We start from the raw sequence: 19,330 nt of genomic DNA on the forward strand, positions 1-19,330 counted from the left end.
TTGGGGGTCCAAAGCAGAATCTATGCTCCTGTCTTAGGTCACAATCCTTCAGAACTGAAGGGACTCTCGTGACCTCCAAATAAATAAGGGTGGGAACCTGAGGGATGAAGAGGGAAGGGAAACCTGCTCCATTCCCCTGCTTGCCTGGGCCTGCAAGCATTCTAGAGGCTTCCGAGAGGGGAAGGTGTGTGCTTCACACACACACACATACACACACACACACATGCATGCATGCATACACACACAGACTATTGGACCATTGGTGCCAAAGAGACCAGAGTTGTGTGCTGGTGGCAGCTGTAACTCACTTCACTTCCACAGAAAATTCCAACGGTATGGATACTTCAGCATCTTTGCTATCAGGATTGTTCTTGAAAGAGACGGAAAGGAGCCGAGGGTCTATCAGTTTTACCCTGGGTGGAGAAATAGCATATAAAGGAAGGTCATGGCTTCCATCCAGGTGGACCCTGCTTTGTGTAAAGGCAGTTCCCTTGCACTAACTGCATGCTCATTAATCATGTCATTCCTTGCGTGCTATCATGTTATAAGCACTGACAATACAGCCCTAAGCCAAAGGAAGCTCTTGCACACATGCATCTCACCAAGCAGGTTGAAATAAGAGAATGAATCATAAGTGAAAGCTTGCAATCTTATATAGCATGCCTTGGGGGAGTTTAGTGCTTATATGTCAAACAATAAGCCAACACAAGCTTAGCAAGTGTGCAGGCGGTGGGCACGGTGAAGCCTGGGCCCTGCAGAACCTTATGGAAACAGGACTGGGGAAGAATGGACAGTGAAATGAGAAAAAGAAAGGGCATTTAGAAAGGCTTCTCATGGGAGCTGGCATTTTGACAAAGTCATTGGTGTTTTTCCTGATCAATCATGAGGCCAGTCAGGGCTAGACAGAAGCCAGAGCAAGAATGAAGGCCCCAGGGGCTGAAACGTAGCTGAAAGTTTGCAGGATGGTGACAGGTGCAGTGCGGCTGGTAGGCAGAGGGGTTTGTGGTGGGAAGAGGTGGTAGGAGGTGAGAGGGTAGGCAGGGCCACTCTACATGGGGTCTTGGAGGCCAGGGATGAGGACAAGACTTGTGAAGCTTTAGGTAAGGGTGCTCTAGAGTCTGTTCCTTCTGGGTTGACTGTGAGTCAGAGCAACGAAGCAGAGAGAAGCTCAGGTGCTTGGGTATGTCTGGGAGGATGCTGACTGTGGGTGTGGCAGGGATAGGGGAGCCAAGGGAAAGATTGGGGGGTCAGAAAAGCTGGACAAGGGCAGAGGGCATTGGTTGGGGTCATGTGGGGGCTGGCTGGAAGAGGAGCAGGAAGGGATCTGAATGTTGTTGTTCTGATTATTATGATGACATCTCCCACCCAGTAAGGTAATGGTTGCTATTGTGACTATCCACTAGGGGTTCATGAAGGAGAGGGCTGTGCTGTGCAAGCATTTCTGCATTTAATTTCCTTCACCGCCACACCCTCCTGTAGTGGCTGAGCTCACGGGGGAAAGTTGGAGATGGAGAGAGGGAGAAAACTGTTGTGTTCTGATCAATGAGAAGCAACCCTCCTCCTCCCACCTCTTCCTGCCTTGGCATCCCTCCAAATGGGACATTTCTCCCAGCCAGAGGCTCTCAGGCCATCCAACCGAGATAAAGGGTGATTGCCGAGAAGGAGCCGGTACAGAGCCAGGAAACATGGGAAAGCAAAGCCAAACCAGAACAAGCAAGACTTTGGGCATGGTTATCGGGGATCACTCACCTGATGCCACTATTTCCCAACTTGCCCAGGAGGCCAGAGACAGAGCCCAGGACTTTTGACAGTTGTCCCTGGAGGTCAAATGTCTGGATGCCGGAAAGAAGGCCCTCGCCTAGGAGTCCCTGGGTCAAATCTGAAAAACAGGTCCCCCCACCTCACAATCCCAACAGATACTGTGTCTAAGACACAAACAATCTCTGAGCCATAGACCATGTGAGGTTCTTCATTCATTTCATCTTTCTGGACTGGCCAGTGTTGGACCAAGTTTCAGATACAAATATTCAGTAAATACTTCTAAGGACCTAGAGTTCAAGGCCTTGCCAGGAGATGGGGTTCTGCCAGTGAGAAGAGGCAGCACTGACAGCAGGGAGTTTGAGAGGCGAGAAGTACTGAGATGCAACGAGAGGCATGCAGGAGCCAGGGCAGGGTAGTATGTGGAGTTTCCTAATATTGGGGCATGAGTACTGAGAAGTTAGGAAGGGTATGTGCCATAGTGCCACACCCCAGTGTCTGGGATGTCGAGCATAATTTCTGGTTACTCTGTAGATTTGGGACGGTGGGAGGCTAGAGGCCAGGAGGTGATTCCAGGGTGATTTGAGTGATGAGGGGGTACTACCTAGTGAGTCTTTGAGTAGAAGCTATTTCATGAGGTTGACAAAAATCATTTTAATATTTTAACCATTGGAGTCATACTGGTGCCTTCTGCTGAATATTCTTTCCACATATGAAGGAGAAAGAAAAGATGGGAACATGGAGGTGGCTTGGTAGTAAAAAACACATTCCTTGCACACAAGAGACCTTGCACACCAACCCAGCACCACAATTAAGGAAGGGTAGGATAGGAGAGGGTGTGAGAGAGGAGAAAAGGAGAGGAAGGGAGTGAAGAGAAGGGGAGGGGAGAGGAGGGGGAGGAATTGAGAGTGCTGAGTGAGGGGAATAAAATATGCAAAGGGGCTGGAGAGGTAGTACATCATGTCTCGGCACACTTGCTTTGCATGCAGCAGACCTTGATTCAATCCCCAGCACACATAGGGTCCCCCAAGCACTGTTAGGAGTGATCCCGGAACACAGAGCCAGGAATAAGTTGCAAGATGTGATCCAAAAACAAACAAAATACATATACAATAGCTCACAACAAACAAATTCAATAGGTCACAGAAGGCATTTCTGTAAAATGTGATTTTTTAAGCAGAAATCTGAAGGAAAGGAGAGAGCAGTGTGGATGGATGGATGGATAAAGGAAGGGTGTACCAGGCAGCAGGGATAGTGTGTGAATGATCCCAGGATGTATTTAATGCTTTGAGGTAACTCTGCAGAATGTGGGTGCAGGGTAGTAGTAGAGGTGGGCAATGGCCTGTCTAAGTAAAAATTACCTGTCATAGGTGGGTCTTGGTAGATGAATTAAGGTAAGAAGACTGGGAAAAATACCTTTAAAAAATTTTTTTGTGTAGGGGCAGGAGTGTCACGCATAGCAGAGCTCAGGGATTATTGCTGGCTCTACACTCAGAGATCACTCCTGGAAGGCTCAGGGGACAATATGGGGTTCCAGAGATCAAACCTAGGTCAGTTGCATTCAAAGAAAATGCCCTACCCACTGTACTATTGCTTTGGCCCCTGGAGAAAAGAACTCTCAAGGGGATTATACATAGAAATGGAGGGATGTATTAGAAGAGCTCACAGTGAATGGTGTTAGCTCTGCCCAGGTTCTGTGATAGTAATAACATAGCCAACACTGGCTCAGGACCTGGACTTTAGACAAGGGTCATGAGTTGGGCAAAGGAGAATCTCACCATCAAGGAACTGGGCCGACACACCGGACTGGTGGTATTGAGCAGAGGTAGAGGCGAGAAGCCCACAGAGGAGAGCGATGAGGGCAGAGACCTTCAGCATCCTGGCAGGTACCTGCAGGGAAATGGAGTAGAGGTGTGAGGATGAAATTGATGCCAAGACAGGCCACAGCTAATGCTAAGTTTTGACTAGGCCTAAGTTTCTGTTTCCCAGAAACTGAACTTGCAATTGGTTCAGTTTACTCAATTGGTAAACTCCCAGTTGAGTTTACCTGCCCAAAGAAGGAACTGCTAGATCATCTGACTGCTTATGAGGGGTCATTATGTCCATTTTTTGGAACAACCACAAACTGGCTGTTACTATGTCCATTTTTTTGGAACAACCACAAACTCACTGTTATCAAATGTTGACTAATTGCTGACAACTGTTGCTTGATCACTATTATTATAGTGCTTGCTCAACCTTGAAACCTATATAAATTGCTTATGACTTGGAGTCAGGGTCCTTGTCAAGACCCCACTGCATTGGATGGAACCTGGACCCAAGCTCGAGCTAGAAATAAAGTTCCTTTGCTTTTGCATTATCGTGTGTGGAACTGATCACTCTGCAGCTGGGGATCTGAAATTCGACATAACAGAGGGCATCGTTCACTGATAGGTCCCGCATTTCAGGTGTGCTAGAACTAAGAGGACTCATTTGACAGCTAAGGTCATTGTCATTCAAGAAGACACACCTTCCGTCTTACTCTAGAGCAAAAGACAGTTTCCAAGCGAGAAAGTCATCTTTCTGGCCCTTGTAGCAGCCAGGATGATATGAAACTGACAGGTAAATTATGATTAGGCACAGTTAACATTCAGGGAGTTGATGCCCAATTCCAGTTTTCAGTTCCACATGGAACAACCTATTTGATTTAGTATTTTCATTTAATTGGACTTTTAGGCAAATAGGAAAATTGAGGGTGGAAAAAACTACAAATTAAAAGTAAAAAGAAAATACAAATGATTCTCAGAAAATACAAATAACTTTAGCTGTATTTCCTTCTGAAAATTTTCCTTTGCACATATACACACCACATGCATTCATGGGACATTATAAAATGCCTGGTTTTCCTTCCATGTTCCTATAGAATCACTTATTCCAACAGTGATTGATGCATTATAACTATCTCCCTGCTTCCTTTTTGTAGAATATTCTAGCATTTGGATTGACCAGTGTTTATTCTATCTGTCTCTTCGTTTTGACCATTTTTGTTATTTTTCAGCTTCATATTATCATTCCAAACAGCACTGGGGTAAAAATATGTGGATATTTTTCTTCACTCATCTCCCACATTATGTCCCATAAACAGTATTCTGGAAAAAACCAACCTTAAAATTGTTTTGCAAACATGCATTTCCTGTGTTCAAGTTGCTCACCTACCCTAAAATGAATGGTCACCAAGTGCCAACAGGATCTGAGTTCAAATTTCAAGTGCAGGGTTCTGGCTTCAGTTCTGACAGTTCTCAGACCAAACCTCCAACCAAAAGTAACTTTAAAGATGGACATAGATAAAATAATAATTGAGAACCTTTTATTTTATCCATAGAAAGAAAAGTACCTTTCAAGAACAAATCCATTTTCACCCAAATTTTTGCCTGAGGTCACTTTTCCATTTACTGTAGAGAGAATACAAAGTCCAGGCAAAAAGGACCATTAGACATAACTTAGAACTCGGGGCCACTAAAGTCTGGGGAATTGAAAGATAAAATCCTCTAAGGAGGGTGCTCCCAGGGAAGAAGCCTCAAAATTGGCATGCAGACATTCCTCAACTCAGTTTAACTACTCTTAGTTCATGTGTGCAGTGTAAAATTTCCAGTGCTGTGACTCATAGTAATAAATGAATTGCTTGTCTCCATTTCTGTCACAGAACTCCTAAATGTATGGCATCTCCTAAGCGATAAATGTTTTTATTTTCTTATGTTAACATGGTGATTTTTGGAAAGCACCTTAGGATGATCTCTTTGACTAAGAAATAAAAAATGCAATTAGAGAGCTGAGATTTTCAATCCCACCCCTGAATCCTCAGTTTTGGCAAAGGGAGAAAGAGCTGCAGTTTGAATCAGATCGCCAATGCCTCATGATTTAATAATCATGCCAGTATCATAAAGTCTCCATAAAAACCCAAAGAAAATGGCTTCAAAGAACTTCCAGATTGACGGCCTTTGGGGCAAGTGGTGCACCCAAGGGAGCACCTGAAAGCTCATCTCTTCCTCACATATTTTGTCCATAGCATTTCTTCATCTCTCTGCTCCTGAGTCTTCTCCTTTTATAATAAGCCACTGATCTGGTACATGAAATGTTTCTCTGACTTCTGTTGGGTTACCATAGCAAAGTCATCAAACCCAAGAAAGGGGATTAGTAGGGGGCTCTTACTTCTATTCAGCTGCTTAGAGGCAAAGGTTGCTAGACTCACAGTTGGCAGAAGAGGAAGCAGTCTTGGGAGATTGACCCTTAGCCTGTGAAATCTGAGAGCTTTTCTAGGAAGTGTCAGAATTGGGTTAAATTGCAGGACACCAGTTAGCATCAGAAAATTGATGTGTGTGTGTGTGTGTGTGTGTTTGTGTGTGTGTTGGTAGAAAGAGGTTAGGGGTGGGGTGGCAATGCTACACATTATAGTTGATGTCAAATTTGTTAGGTTAACAGGGTCAGAGATGTAGATTGTTGTGAGCCTCTGAATTTGAGCCTCACAATGGTACCGTTTTTTTTTTTTAAAAAAAACTTATGTTCTAAGTTATTTGGCAGATGGTAGTTTCAAAGCTGGGCAAAGATTCTTCACTTTACTGTGTAATGCTGTGAGATATTGGTTGGCATTCAAGCAATGGAGGATCTTTGCAGATACTTCAAGCTTTCAATTAATACTCAAAAGACTCTCCTCCAAGGGAAAAGTCTATGCCCTAGAAATAGTCACCCTGAGTGGTAAGAGCAAAACTATAGTAGTTCCATCCTCATGAAGTACAAGTATGTCATGACATAATAAAACCACTCCACTTATAACAGAATGAAACCACTCCACTCCATAACAGAATGAAACCGCTCCACTCAAATCACTTGATCTTTCTCTTTGGAAAAAGAGAGTAACTCTCAGAGCCTTTACAATATTTCATCATTTTGTCTAATAGTCAAAAAAATTTTCAAGACAGATTTTCTGAAAAATAAAAGGACCAGTAGATTAAAAACCAATAAATTAAAATATAGAATATAGACTAGATTCATAAGTGATTTAAAAATTCAAATACTCAGTAATCAGCAGAGTGATCAGCCCACAGCAGATGAGAAGCAGGCTGACCACCCTGTTCACAGAAGTCTGAGACGTTGTTTTGGATACAGTACCTGTGGGAATCCATTTCTGGGCCACTCTGAGAAATTATCTATGGAGCAAATGGTGGGGGTTCCCCCCCATGGGTGTAACAGTGGAGGGACCAAAGGATTTACCTTGTCTTATTTCCGCCCAGTACAATACCTGTTATTTCCACCCAGTACAACACCTGTTCCACCCAGTACACTATCTGATGAGGAATTGGGACTCAGAGGAAGGTCATGCACGTCCTGGGATCACTCCTAGTTAGTGGATAGGGCCTGAGTCTCATAGCTTTTACCTGCGTATGCCCTACCACAAACCTACTCAAAAGAATTACTATGAGAATTCAACAAACATTTCAAACATTGTTGAGGTCAGGACCTAAGTTAACTTCTAATTAGTGTTTCAGGTTAGTGTTTCTTCTCTTTGCCTTCCTTGGTCCTAAAATGTTCTTTAGAAGACACAGACTAACAGAGCCCGCCAGACGACAGGGTGACCAAGGGACTCTGGGTGCACAGTGCTGGGTCTATACTAAATCTCAGCCACGGTCCTGCCTCAGGCCATAAATATTGTTACACCTGTTTTAAAAACCAGGAAATGGAAAGTTGGGGACGTAAAAGTGTGTATTCTTCCCTCTCTATTTATAGATAACTTTCAGTTTTAAGGGCAGATGTGGTTTATTTCCAAACCTTCTTTGCTCTCTGGGATAATTAGTAAGACAAAAATGGAAGTTGTTGGCTCGTGTTTCTGAAAGAGTGGACTGATCCAGCTTTTTTTCCCTATTGTGCTCCTTTCTGATTGATTAACAGATCACTGGCTAAAATTCTGCAGCTATTTTTTTTTTATAAAAGTCACAACCTCTGGGGTTACAGAGGGAAGAACTGGTTGGATCCAGCTCACCAGTTTAATAGCTTATCCCCAGAACTTCATCATTAGTTAAGTCACTGTTATTCATGCTCTGTGATAAAATTGAGGCCTCATTTGCAGCTGGTAAAATTTATCAAATATTTTAGTCTGGTTTCCTTCTTGGAAGAAAAGGCAGATTGGAGAGATTGCATTGTGCTCACCTGAGTTTCTCCCATGCACTGCAGAGATGACCCAGGTCGGTGTTGTCAGTTTTTAATGTGTTCTGCTATTGGTAGCTTCTATAAGTAGTGGGTGACCCCCATTACTGGGGAGGACGTGGCAATGGGTGATAGACAACTGGGAAAGCGATGAGAAGCCCTCTATTTCACCATGTCCATCACCACGTTCTTCTCCACTTCCAAAGCAAACACTCCTGCATGGAAGGCCCCAAGGGATTAAGGCAGTAGAGACTCACTTATACTATTTGAAGGATGAATCACTAACCTGTTTCAAACTGTACATCAGGGATATGAACAAACGGGGAGATGTAGAGAATGTGGAGCACTGAGAAGGGAGATTGTGTTCTTGAGTCTCTCATTCACCTCCCAGGCCTGCCAAGTGATTTTCTTGAGTAAGGCAGGAGGCGGATGGGGATCCAGGATTCTGACACAGACCACTGAGGAGGAAATGTGGGGGTGAGTGCAGAGAGATGGGACAGCAGGTAGAGCTCTTGCCTGGCACATACCCTACCCAACTTTGATCCTTGAGCTCCAAAAGCAAACGAACAAATGAGACCCACGGGTTTCCTTTGCTGCACTTAAATTTGCCAATAGGAGTTCAGAATGTAATTAATGCAGAACTAAATTACTAATTTTTTTAGACACCACCACCACATATTCAGTCCCAAACACAAAATGAACAACTAGAAATTGTTATAAAATAGTGCCAATTACTGAGGTTACAGGTAAACCATCCCAAATCCTTTTTACAATCCTTGGAATGTCAGCTCAGGATATACATCTCAGCTGTAATTTTTCTATATGCTTCTTCTCCCTTTTCCTGTCTTCTTTGTAGCTGTCTCTCTGTTTCACTGGGTTTATCCCTTGTCCAAGTGCCCTTCCAAAAGTATGTACATTCGTCCTTTTTTTATAGGCCTTCTCCTTCCTATTTTCCTGGGGACACCACAAATCATCCTATATCCTATAAGTAGTAGGTGGTGATTGGTCTACCAGAATGGTGATTGGTCTCTGGTTTTTTCTCCCTCCCATCAAAAACGCCCAAGGCAATGCCCACCAACTGGCTCAGACCAATAGCTCTTTCTTCCTTGTGCACAGTATCTTGTTTTATAAAATGTTAACTTTAGCATTCTGACATTTTCTGGGACTTCTGGATACATATCTTCATAAGTTCTGTATGTCTGATCAATCCTTTCCAGACATTCTGAGGGCTCCTCTGTAGTTTTTCTGACGAAGTTCATGTATCTAATTTAAACTCCTCTGTTTGGGCACCCTTTCCTGAAGTCTTTGTAAATACTCCTCTCATACACTCCGAAATTTAATTACCTCATCATTGAGGTCCCAGTTTGGGTCTAACAGATGACAGTTCCTTTAAGGTCAGGTGTCCCTCGGGGAATCTTCTTAATGAGAGTGTCATGATTTCTCATTGTCTTTCCTGATTGCCCTCTTTCATCAGCTGTCAGTTAAAATGTAAAATAAGGCCTGAACAGCACCCTTGTGGGGAAAGGGTAGCAAATATTTAACTAAATAAAATCAGTTGGGGAGAAGTTTATTTCCATGTAGAAGATTTGAATTTTACTAATTTAATTCATTGGAAGCAGAAAATAATCTGTAGGATCAACAATATACAACCTATTATCTTTGATCTTTTAATCCATTAATTCATGGAGAATTGCCATAATGGATATTTCCCTATCCAGTGTTCCCTGGATACCCAAATTGATTACCCCACTGGGTTCAAAAAGGACGATTGCCATAATGGATATTTCCCTATCCAGTGTTCCCTGGATTCCCAAATTGATTACCCCACTGGGTTCAAAAAGGACGATTTCAAATACACCCTTCATTTTGCATGGGAAGCCTATCACCATGGCCAGATTGGTAGTGTCGTCACCTGAGGTTCAGGAGACAAGGCAGGGACATCATAAGGTTTAAATAATTCATGATACTCCTTTTCTTTTCTTTATCCTACTTTTAGTATCTTTTCTGTCCCCTCTGTGTCATCAACACGGACCCTTTCTGATAGAAATATTTGTATATCAGATCACACAGATCACAGATCATCCTGTTATTCATCAATTGCCTTGAGCAGGCCCCAGTAACGTCTCCTTCATCCTAGCCCTGAGATTATATTCAAGGCTCTTTAGGAGAATGAGACCCATCATTGTTACTGGTATTTGGCATATTGGGTACGCCACGGGGAGTTTGCCAGACTCTGCCGTGTAGGCAGGCTACATTCGGTAGCCTGCCAGTTTGTCAAAGTAGGAATGAGATGTCATAATAAGATGCCGTGCGGCCGCGAATGCAGCCGTGCGGTTCTGGGAGCTGGTTTTTATAGTCTCTGAGTCTTGGCCGCTGATGGGATTACACGGTGCCAGGGGGCCAGTTGGTGGGTGTGACCCCCGCCTACTGGAATTTGGAGGATCTGGGTGGAGGATGCTTGACTCCAATCCGTGTAGGCTCGGAAATCTCGGCCCCGGAACCCACGTGGCTTTGTCCCTCTGCTGGTACCTTCAGGTGTGCAGAGAGTGGTCTCAGCATGGTGGTGGCTGGTCCTGGAGGTCTTCGGCTGCCGGGGCCCTGGTCAGGGCGGGGAGGAATATAATAACTTATAAACTTAAAAATCTGGTATTTCATCCTATTTGTTAGATCCTTGATAAACTGTTTGCAATTATAAGACAGAATAATAATTCAGAGACCCCTTCAGGGGCCATTTCCTCCCATGAAAATATATAGGCTAATTGGTGTTACACCTGAGTATCATTTTCTCATCAGATGTTCATGACTGTATATGATTCACACACACACACACACACACACAGATCCACTATAATTACCAATTACCAAAGAAAAATCAGTGCTTCTAAACACACAGTCTACCACTGAAGCCTTTGGCAGAGGTTTCCAAATCTCTTATATTTCTATCTGCAAATGACCCAAGGGTCACATATGGCAAAGAGCTGAGATTGGAGGATAGGGAGTTTCTGACTGTGCACATCAAGGACTTACCTAATCTTAGATTCCATTCGTTTTCTCAAAACCAAAAGCCAATGTAGCACATAAGGAAGCTGATGCAGAGAGGGAAAGGAAAGAACAGAGAACCTGACACCAATGGATCTTGTTCCCACGACCTAGAAATCTTGGCAACTGCTGAGAATCTCAAAAGCTTACCCTGAGGGGCCAGTGAATCTTGAATTGCCAGTACACACTGGCTGTTGCCACACCTGATAACATAATAGGGTAAGCCCTGACAGCCTGCTGTAGCCAACTGCTGCAAGCTGAGAGGGAACTGAGAGAGCGAAACCACCTGAGGCATACAAATGAGCCTGGCTGGTTCTCCAAAGCTATTACCAAATCCAAGGGCTGCTACTCACAGCTATAAGGTCAAGACTCAAGAGACAGGTGTTGGTGATTAATATATATATGTATGTATGTATATATATATATATGTATATACTGGTGGACTTGTTTTCTCCCAAGCCTTCTTGCTCTCAGCCTGAGTTCTATAAAGGAGTAGTGGAGGAAGGAGACAGATATAAATAAAAGTCATGGGCTGGTGGGAGCTAAGGGGCCCAGCCATGGTATCATGCTGATGGCAGTGATGTCACCAAATAATGGGACATGATAACCTGTTCTTCCTAAGACTCAAGGTAATATTGCTGACAGTGTCAACCTTCAGAGGCTGGACAAAGCCAATAGATTGGACATCTATTATTTGTTCTTCCCTAATCACTTGTGACTAGCTTGTACTAGCAAGGTATTTGTGATTAGCTTCTTCACCACTTGGTCCAGAAACCAAAACCCAGCTCATTTTACTTTTTAGTATTATAATTTGTATTTCAGATTATTCCAAATCATCCATGTTCATAAAGGAATATATTTTAAACATAAGAACTCATTTTAACAGTCTATTTAGAGACAATACCTGCAAACCCTTTGGTTCATTTCCTTCCAGGCTTTGTTCTCTGCAACATATGGATATGTTGTAAGATATGGCTATAGATGTAAAGGCATGGTACTTCAACTACATTCTTTGTGGCAGTTCGCGAGAAGGGACAACTGAGCATCCTATCACTTTAACTCACTTCATTATTTGGGGCAAAGATCAGATACTTGTACTGAATACCAGCCAAAGGGGTCTTGACCTGCTGAACATACATCAGCCATTCTTCAGTGTAGCCTAAATTCACTTCTGTCTACCCATTGTTCCCCTGCCATGTTCTGTCCCTTCCTCCCTCAGATCCTTTGCTCAAATTGTTCCTATGGGCAACTTGAAAGACAGAAAATGCGCCATAAAACTGGAGGCCAGCCACACGTGCTAGGGGAAAAGGGAGCTCAGATAGAGAAGGGAGCACCAAATAAAGGGTGTTGGAAGGATCCTCCCAGGATTGGAGAAGCATGCTGAAAGTAGACTATAGACCAAACATGATTGCCACTCAATGCCTTTTGCAAACCACAACACCCAAAAGGTGAGAGAGAGAACAAAAGGGAATGCCCTGCCACAGAGGCAGGGTGGGATGGAGGGGGATGGGGGGTGGGAGGGATACTAGGATCTGTGGTGGTGGAAAATGGGCACTGGTGGAGGGATGGGTACTTGATCATTGTATAACTGAAACCCAAGCACAAAAATTTGTTAAATCTATAACTGTACCTCATGGTGTTTCACTAATAAAAAAAGAATGAATGAATAAATGCCTGGTGCATTCTTTGAAATCCATGTTCTAGTCTCATCTTTAGACGTTCCTCTGGTAGAAATCACTCTCTCTCTGACTTCGAAGTCAGAGACCTGTTCCCCTGTTCAGCCCGAGGTTTGAGGATTTCAGTTTCCACCCCTGATTTGTCAGTTCTTAGAGGCTCTGTCTAAATTGTGTTGTCTTCCCAGTCGGGTGCTACATGCTCCGCACACTTCATCTTATTTTACCCTTCCCTAAATCAGTGAGGGTGAATGTTATAACTCTCACATTACAGGCAAAGAGGTTGTGCTCCAAGAAGCTGAGGAATTTGCCTTTGCTTCCTTTGAAGAGTCAAGAGCCAGACTCAGGAGGCAAGACCCAGGAACAGCTCTTCACCATGATCTAACTTCATCCTGCACACTTTCTATCTACTGATATGTGTTAGAAACTACTTGGCTTGGGTCATTTGAAAGCATGTTCTCAGAACATGTCTCAGTATGACCACCACTGAGACATAATTACACACCTGTTCATTATAGAATGTGGGCAAGGAAGTCCATAGATGAGAGACTAACAGGCTTGGTGGGAGTAAGGTTGTAAGGGAAACACAATTCCGGGCCTGGAGTACTAAAGAAGTTTTATTTTTAAATGCAAAGTGGTTTCTGTTTTGTTTTGTTTTTAGAGTTTTAGTCTCAAGGAAAAATATGCAGAAAGTTCTCATATAGCCCATACCCCCAAATGCACAGTCTCCATTACTTGCATTCTTTACCAGTGCGGGCCTCATATTGTAATGATAAACCCACCCTCACACTTTATTGTCACTCAAAGTGCACTGTTTGCAGTAGAGTTCCCTCTTGGTATTGTGCATTCTATCAATTTTAACAAATGTCTAGTGACATGTACCCACCATTTCACACACGGGATAGTTTCATTGTCCTGTTGTATTCTGCCAATTCATCCCTACTTCTCCCTCCCAACCTCTGACAAACACTGATTTTTTAATCATCTCTATAGTTGTACCTTTTCCAAAATGTCACATATTTAGAATTAAACTGTAACCTACTCAATGGTGTCTTTCACTCAGGAACATGAATTCAAGCTTCATTCCTGTTCTTCATGATTTGATACGCCATTTCTTTCTAATGCTAAATAATATTCCATTGATTGGACATGTCACATTCTATTTATCCATTCCCCTAATGGAGAACATCTTGGTTGCTTCCAAGTTTGGGCCATTACCAATCAAGTGGTTATAAACATCAACTTGAAGTTTTCTGTGGACATAAGTTTTCAACATAATTGTGTAAATACCAAGGAGATTGATTGCTGGATTGTGTTGGATGACTCTGGAAATTTTTATCCATAAGTACCTTTGTCAGCACAGCTGTTTCCTTCGGTTGCCACGCCTGCAGGTGGAGGGTCAGCTGAAAGGGTGAGTGTCAGTAGTACAGCATGGACAAATGTTGACTTGACCTGCTGGCCTTGGAAGAACTAAAGATAATCCCTTTATTCCCTGTTCTGGAACCAACAGTGAGGTCTTGCTTCTTCCCACAGCCTTACTTTCTTCCCAAAGTGAGGGTGGAAGGTGAAACTTGAACCTCAACCCTGGTTCTGGATCTTCATGTGAGGGGTCAGGGTGGCAACGGTTCAGCACTAGGGACCTTCAAGAATGATGTCAGAGGCTGTCCCTCTTTCATTAACATCCCCTTCCAAAAGATCGCTGCTTTTCTGTCCTCACTCACTCCACTCCTGCCCTGGGTGGCACCTGGACCAGTTAGACCCTTTGTCACCTTTCATTCCCCCCACCCCCGACCTGACACTTGAGCTGCCAGAGGAAACTTCCTGCAACTAAGAGCCAAAGTTACCTCCCCTTGCTCAGAAGCCTTCCATGACTTCCCATGGAGGTTCTCAAAGTGTGGAATGTGGGGGATCATCTTCAAGTCCTTCTCCAGGGGAGGCTCAAGGTTGTTCTAAACACCTTTTCAAGCAACACAAACACATTGTTTGTCTCTACACTCTTATTCCCCTTTTTAAAAAAATTTATTTTATTGAATCACTGTGAGATACAGTTACAAGCTTTCATGTTTGAGTCACAATCATACAATGATCAAACACCCATCCCATCACCAGTGCACATTCCTCACCACCAATCTCCCCAGTATACCCCCCCTTTCCCACCCTCCCTCTGCCTCAATAGCAGACAATTTCCCACATACTCTCTCTCTCTACTTTTGGGCATTATGATTTGCAACACGGGTACTGAGAGGCCATCATTTTGGTCCTTTATGTACTCTCAGCACACATCTCCCATTCTGACCGTTCCTTCCAACCATCATTTTCTTAGTGATCCCTTCTCTATTCCAGCTGCCTTCTCCCCTCACTCATGAGGCAGACTTCAAACTATGGAGCAATCTTCCTGGCCTTTGTACCTACCATCTTGGGTATCAGTCTCATGTTATGTTATTTTATACTCCACAATGAGTGCAGTCCTTCTTATGTCTGTTCCTCTCTTTCTAACTCACTACACTCTTATTCCCTTACAAGGGAGATAGAGGAGAATTTTCTAGATACTAGATGACAAATGGTAGTGTAGCAGATGGAATGTCAAACACTTGTGGGAATCCAGCTGACTTCTACTCAGTCTGCCACTATGCATTTAAAAATATATGCATTTAAAACAGAGCACATGCCTTGTCTATGTGAGGCCAGAACTAAGCGACAAAAAATACAAGGGTCACTCCTCTAACCAACCTTGTTCATAGACTATAGAGTTATTTTTCATAAAAACACATTATTTTTACAAAACTAATTGAGGTCATTGCAGTTATTTTATTATAGTTTAGGTTACACTGTTGTAGCAGCACTTATGCTTTTAGACCTGATATACAAACTTATTGAATCACCACCAAAGATCCCACAACCATCCACTATCCTCTAAAAATTATTATAATTTAAGTTCTATGTTTACAATACTGTTGGCATTTGTGGTTTGGCATAACACTTACCTCACCTCACCACCAGCAAAGTGGCGAAATCCTCCACTGCTGTTTGAAAACTTTCCCAGAGAGGTTTGTTGTTGTTGTTGTTGTTTGTTGAATCACCGTGAGTTACAAAGTTGATCATGGTAAGGTTTCAGTCATACAGTGTTTCAACACCCATTTCTCCACCAGTGTACATCTCCCACCACCAATGTCCCAGTTTCCCTCCCACCACCCTCCCCGCAGTCTCTCTCTATGGCAGGCACTGTTTCCTTCTCTCCCTTTTGGGGCATTATGACTTGCAATCCAGGTACTGAGAGGCGATTATGTTTGTTCCTTTACTATTTTCAGCATGCAGTTCTTATCCAAACTGATCATTTCCCTATCTTTTTCATGGTGGTCACTTCTCTGTCCCAACCACCTTCTCCTCAAGCACTTGAGGCAGATTTCCAACTGTGGACCAATCTTCCTGGCCCTTGTTTCTACTGTCTTTGGGTATTGGTCTCATGTTATGGGTTTTTTCCAATATCCCATAAATGAGTCCAATCATTCTATCCCTCTCCTTCTGACTCATTTCACTCAGCATGATATTCTCCATGTCCACTATTTATAAACAAATTTCATAGCTTTATTTTTCCTAAAAATTTCCTAGTATTTAATTGTGTAGATATACCACAGTTTCTTTAACCAGTTATCTGTTCTTGGGCACTCAGTTTTCAGAGATTTATTTAAATGACAATAACAATGGAATCTGATATAGATAAAGCTTTTTGAGGTCTTTAGTTTTTGCAGGCATGTTAGAAACAAAGAAATCAAATTCCTACCTAAAAAATTAAGTCAAAACCACCCCACGTTGGCATTCAGACTCTTCCCTCTACCTGACCCTCACATGTATGCTACAGCATCAGCAAAGGTTGTGGGTCCCCAGAAGACACAGTGTGATTCTCATTCACTTGGCTTTCTTCATTTGAGCACCTTTGCTTGCATAACTCCTACCTTCGACTTCATTCTACACCATCCTTTTCACTTAAGTTTAACTAGTACCTTTTCCAGAAAGCCTTCCCTTGCCACTCACTTCCAGGCTTGAATCTGAGTCTTTTATTAGTGCTTTATTGCTCTTCCTAATCCCAGTTCACCCAGGTTGCTGTGTGACTAATGTCCCTCCAATCCTTTCATCAGGCACCACTGCCTCAAGAAGTCACTCAATGCACATAGATCTGGGTGGGAACAGAGCTCCCTCAGTTGACTAATGTACCCTACAAGACCCCACCTATCTCTATACTCAGCATTTTTCCTGGATTTTGAAAATTTCCTGGGCCAAAGAGATAATGCAGAGAGGCTACAGAACTTGCTTTGCACATGACTGTCCCCCAATCTCATCTGTGGTACTGCATACGAATTCCCCAAAGACCATCAGGTGTGACCATGAGGAAGATGAGAAAGAAAGAAAGAAAGAAAGAAAGAAAGAGAGAGAGAGAAAGAAAGTTTCCCTCACCTCCTTAAGGAAAGAAACAGAGTGACAAAAGGAAAGAAAGAAAGAAAGAAAGAAAGAAAGAAAGAAAGAAAGAAGAAAGAGAAAGAAAAAGAAAGACAAATAAAAGAGAAAGAAGGAAAAGAAATAGAAAAGAAAGGAAAGAAAGAAAATGTGAGGAGGGAGAGAAGGAGGAAGGAAGGAAGCAAGCAAGCACGCAAGCAAGGAGGCAAAGATTTCTTGCATAAACATTAACATAGAAAAGAAATCACCTCTAACAAACTAAATAAACTTTGGTCACATTTCAGCATTTCTTTTTAGGCCTTCTGTGCCCCTGTCCCCAGTCTTTAAATTTATTTTTCCTCACCGTAATCCCAGTTAATGCAGTTCTTTTCAATTTCCACCTAACTGAAAAAAACACATGTATTTCCCAGGGCTTGTCTTGTTGGTGAGCTTGCGTGAGCTTTAGGAGAACGATGTACTGATGCCACCATGGACCCTTCTCATTTGGGAACTCTTGACTTTTCCAATATGTGATGTTTATTGTTTCCCATTCAAAAACCAAATAACACTGTCCTGTCCTCCCGTTGTTCATCGATTTGCTCGAGCGGGCCCAGAAATGTCTCCATCGTGAGACTTGTTGTTACTGCATTTGGCATATCGAATATGTCACGAGTAGTTTGCCAGGCCTTTGCAGTTACTCTTAGCTTGCCAGTCTCTCCGAGAGGAGCAGAGGAATTGAACCTGGCTCGGCTGTGCTAGCTTGCGCAAGGCAAACACCCTACCGCTGTGCTATCGTTCCGGCCAAATATTGGAAATAAAAGTGTCCATCTTCTGGAAAATGCATTGTGAAACATACACTCTCCCATTGTCATATCAATAGAAAGATTTGGTTATGAATAATATTCGGATGTGTCCTAGGGTCACAAATGTTCCAGGGCTTTATGCTGAGGCAACAGTGCAAACATGGGAAAGGTCCAGCCTTTACTGAGTTGGGTGGAGCTTTCAAAAGTGCTTGCTCCAGAGTTAAGCCCTCTTGAGTTTTGGGGTGATTTCCATCCACTCAAGTTTGTCTGTATTGTTTACTCTTGATTCCCTTAGAGCAGTGTTTCCCTCACCTCCTTAAGGGTCGTCCTCCTTCCCCAAGCCTCTTTCAGAGGTGTCGCCACCTCCAGAAAGTCCTTACTCCTCTTTGAGTTCTGGGACAAGTGGGCAAGGAGCCAGGCTCACTTCAGGACAGCATACCCTCTGTGCCCCACCACATCCCCTCTCCCTTTCCTTGGCTACATCAGTGAGCAGTGGGACCCAGGAAACCCACAGCTGCTCTATATCCCAGCTTCATTCATGCAGAATTTGGCCCAGAGCCCATCTCTCATGTCCTCAAGTGGCCTCAAGTGTCAGGTGACTAGATCTGGTTAAGAGAAAAGAATATGGGGCTGGAGCAATAGTACAGTGGTGAAGGCATTTGCCTGGCATGTGGCCAGTCCTGGGGATGTCCCATATGGCCCCCCCAATCACTGCTGGGAGTGATCACTGAGTGCAGAGCCAGGAATAAGCCCTGAGCATTGCCAGGTATGTTCCCCAAATAAAGAAAACTCCAAACAAAACTAAAAGACCCAAAAAGCAACCCCCTCAATAAAACCCACCCCCCAAAAAAACCCACAACCATCACCCCTCCCCCAAAGGAGAAAAAGAATAAAAAGAGTATTCTGTGTCCTCTTCTGGTGGCTGGAGTTTTGTTGCCTACAGCCCCTTGGCTCTCCAGGAAACAGTATCTGCCAGTGCTCAGACCTGCTATTCACTCACTCTGCACTGCTCAGTTCTAGATCTTCAGAAGTCATGGGTGGGGCGGGGGTGGGTATTGGTGGAGTGTGGGATGGTAACAAAGTCAATACGAAAAGAAATACTCATCCCTTCCCCTTGGCCAGCAGGAGATGCCAACCAAGACAAGCCTCTTGGACAAGGCTCACTTTGCCTTCGCCCCATGCAAGTCTCGTTTTGCCTTCACTCCACGATACCTGAGCAACACTCCAGCTCCCTTCAAACTCTCTGGGCCTCTGTGCCTTGCCCTCCCCCATGAACCATCACTAACCACTCATAAAACCCAGAAACTGATGAGGAGGGTGAAGAGAGGTTTACCGTGGGGTTTCTCAAAGCTATTGGCCAGCAATTTCCTACATGGAGGCAGTGGGAGCCAGGCGCTGAGTCACTCTCCTCTGGCCTGCCATGAGCTCCATTTAACAGGTGAGAAAACT

The 19,330-nt window shown here is 43.5% G+C and overlaps 1 long non-coding RNA gene across 1 annotated transcript; it reads right to left on the bottom strand.

The window, feature by feature from the left end:
• Window positions 1-308: 308 nt before the first annotated feature.
• LOC130030776 (uncharacterized) lies at window positions 309-11,024 on the bottom strand. The gene is made up of 4 exons (XR_008793477.1): window positions 10,963-11,024; window positions 3,537-3,648; window positions 1,750-1,879; window positions 309-413 (listed from the first exon to the last, which is right to left on the bottom strand). It is a non-coding gene; the product is annotated as an uncharacterized LOC130030776 (long non-coding RNA).
• Window positions 11,025-19,330: the final 8,306 nt, after the last annotated feature.

The sequence above is a fragment of the Sorex fumeus genome, unplaced genomic scaffold (assembly GCF_029834395.1).
Source record: "Sorex fumeus unplaced genomic scaffold, SorFum_2.1 ptg000044l, whole genome shotgun sequence".
Lineage (NCBI taxonomy): Eukaryota > Metazoa > Chordata > Mammalia > Eulipotyphla > Soricidae > Sorex > Sorex fumeus.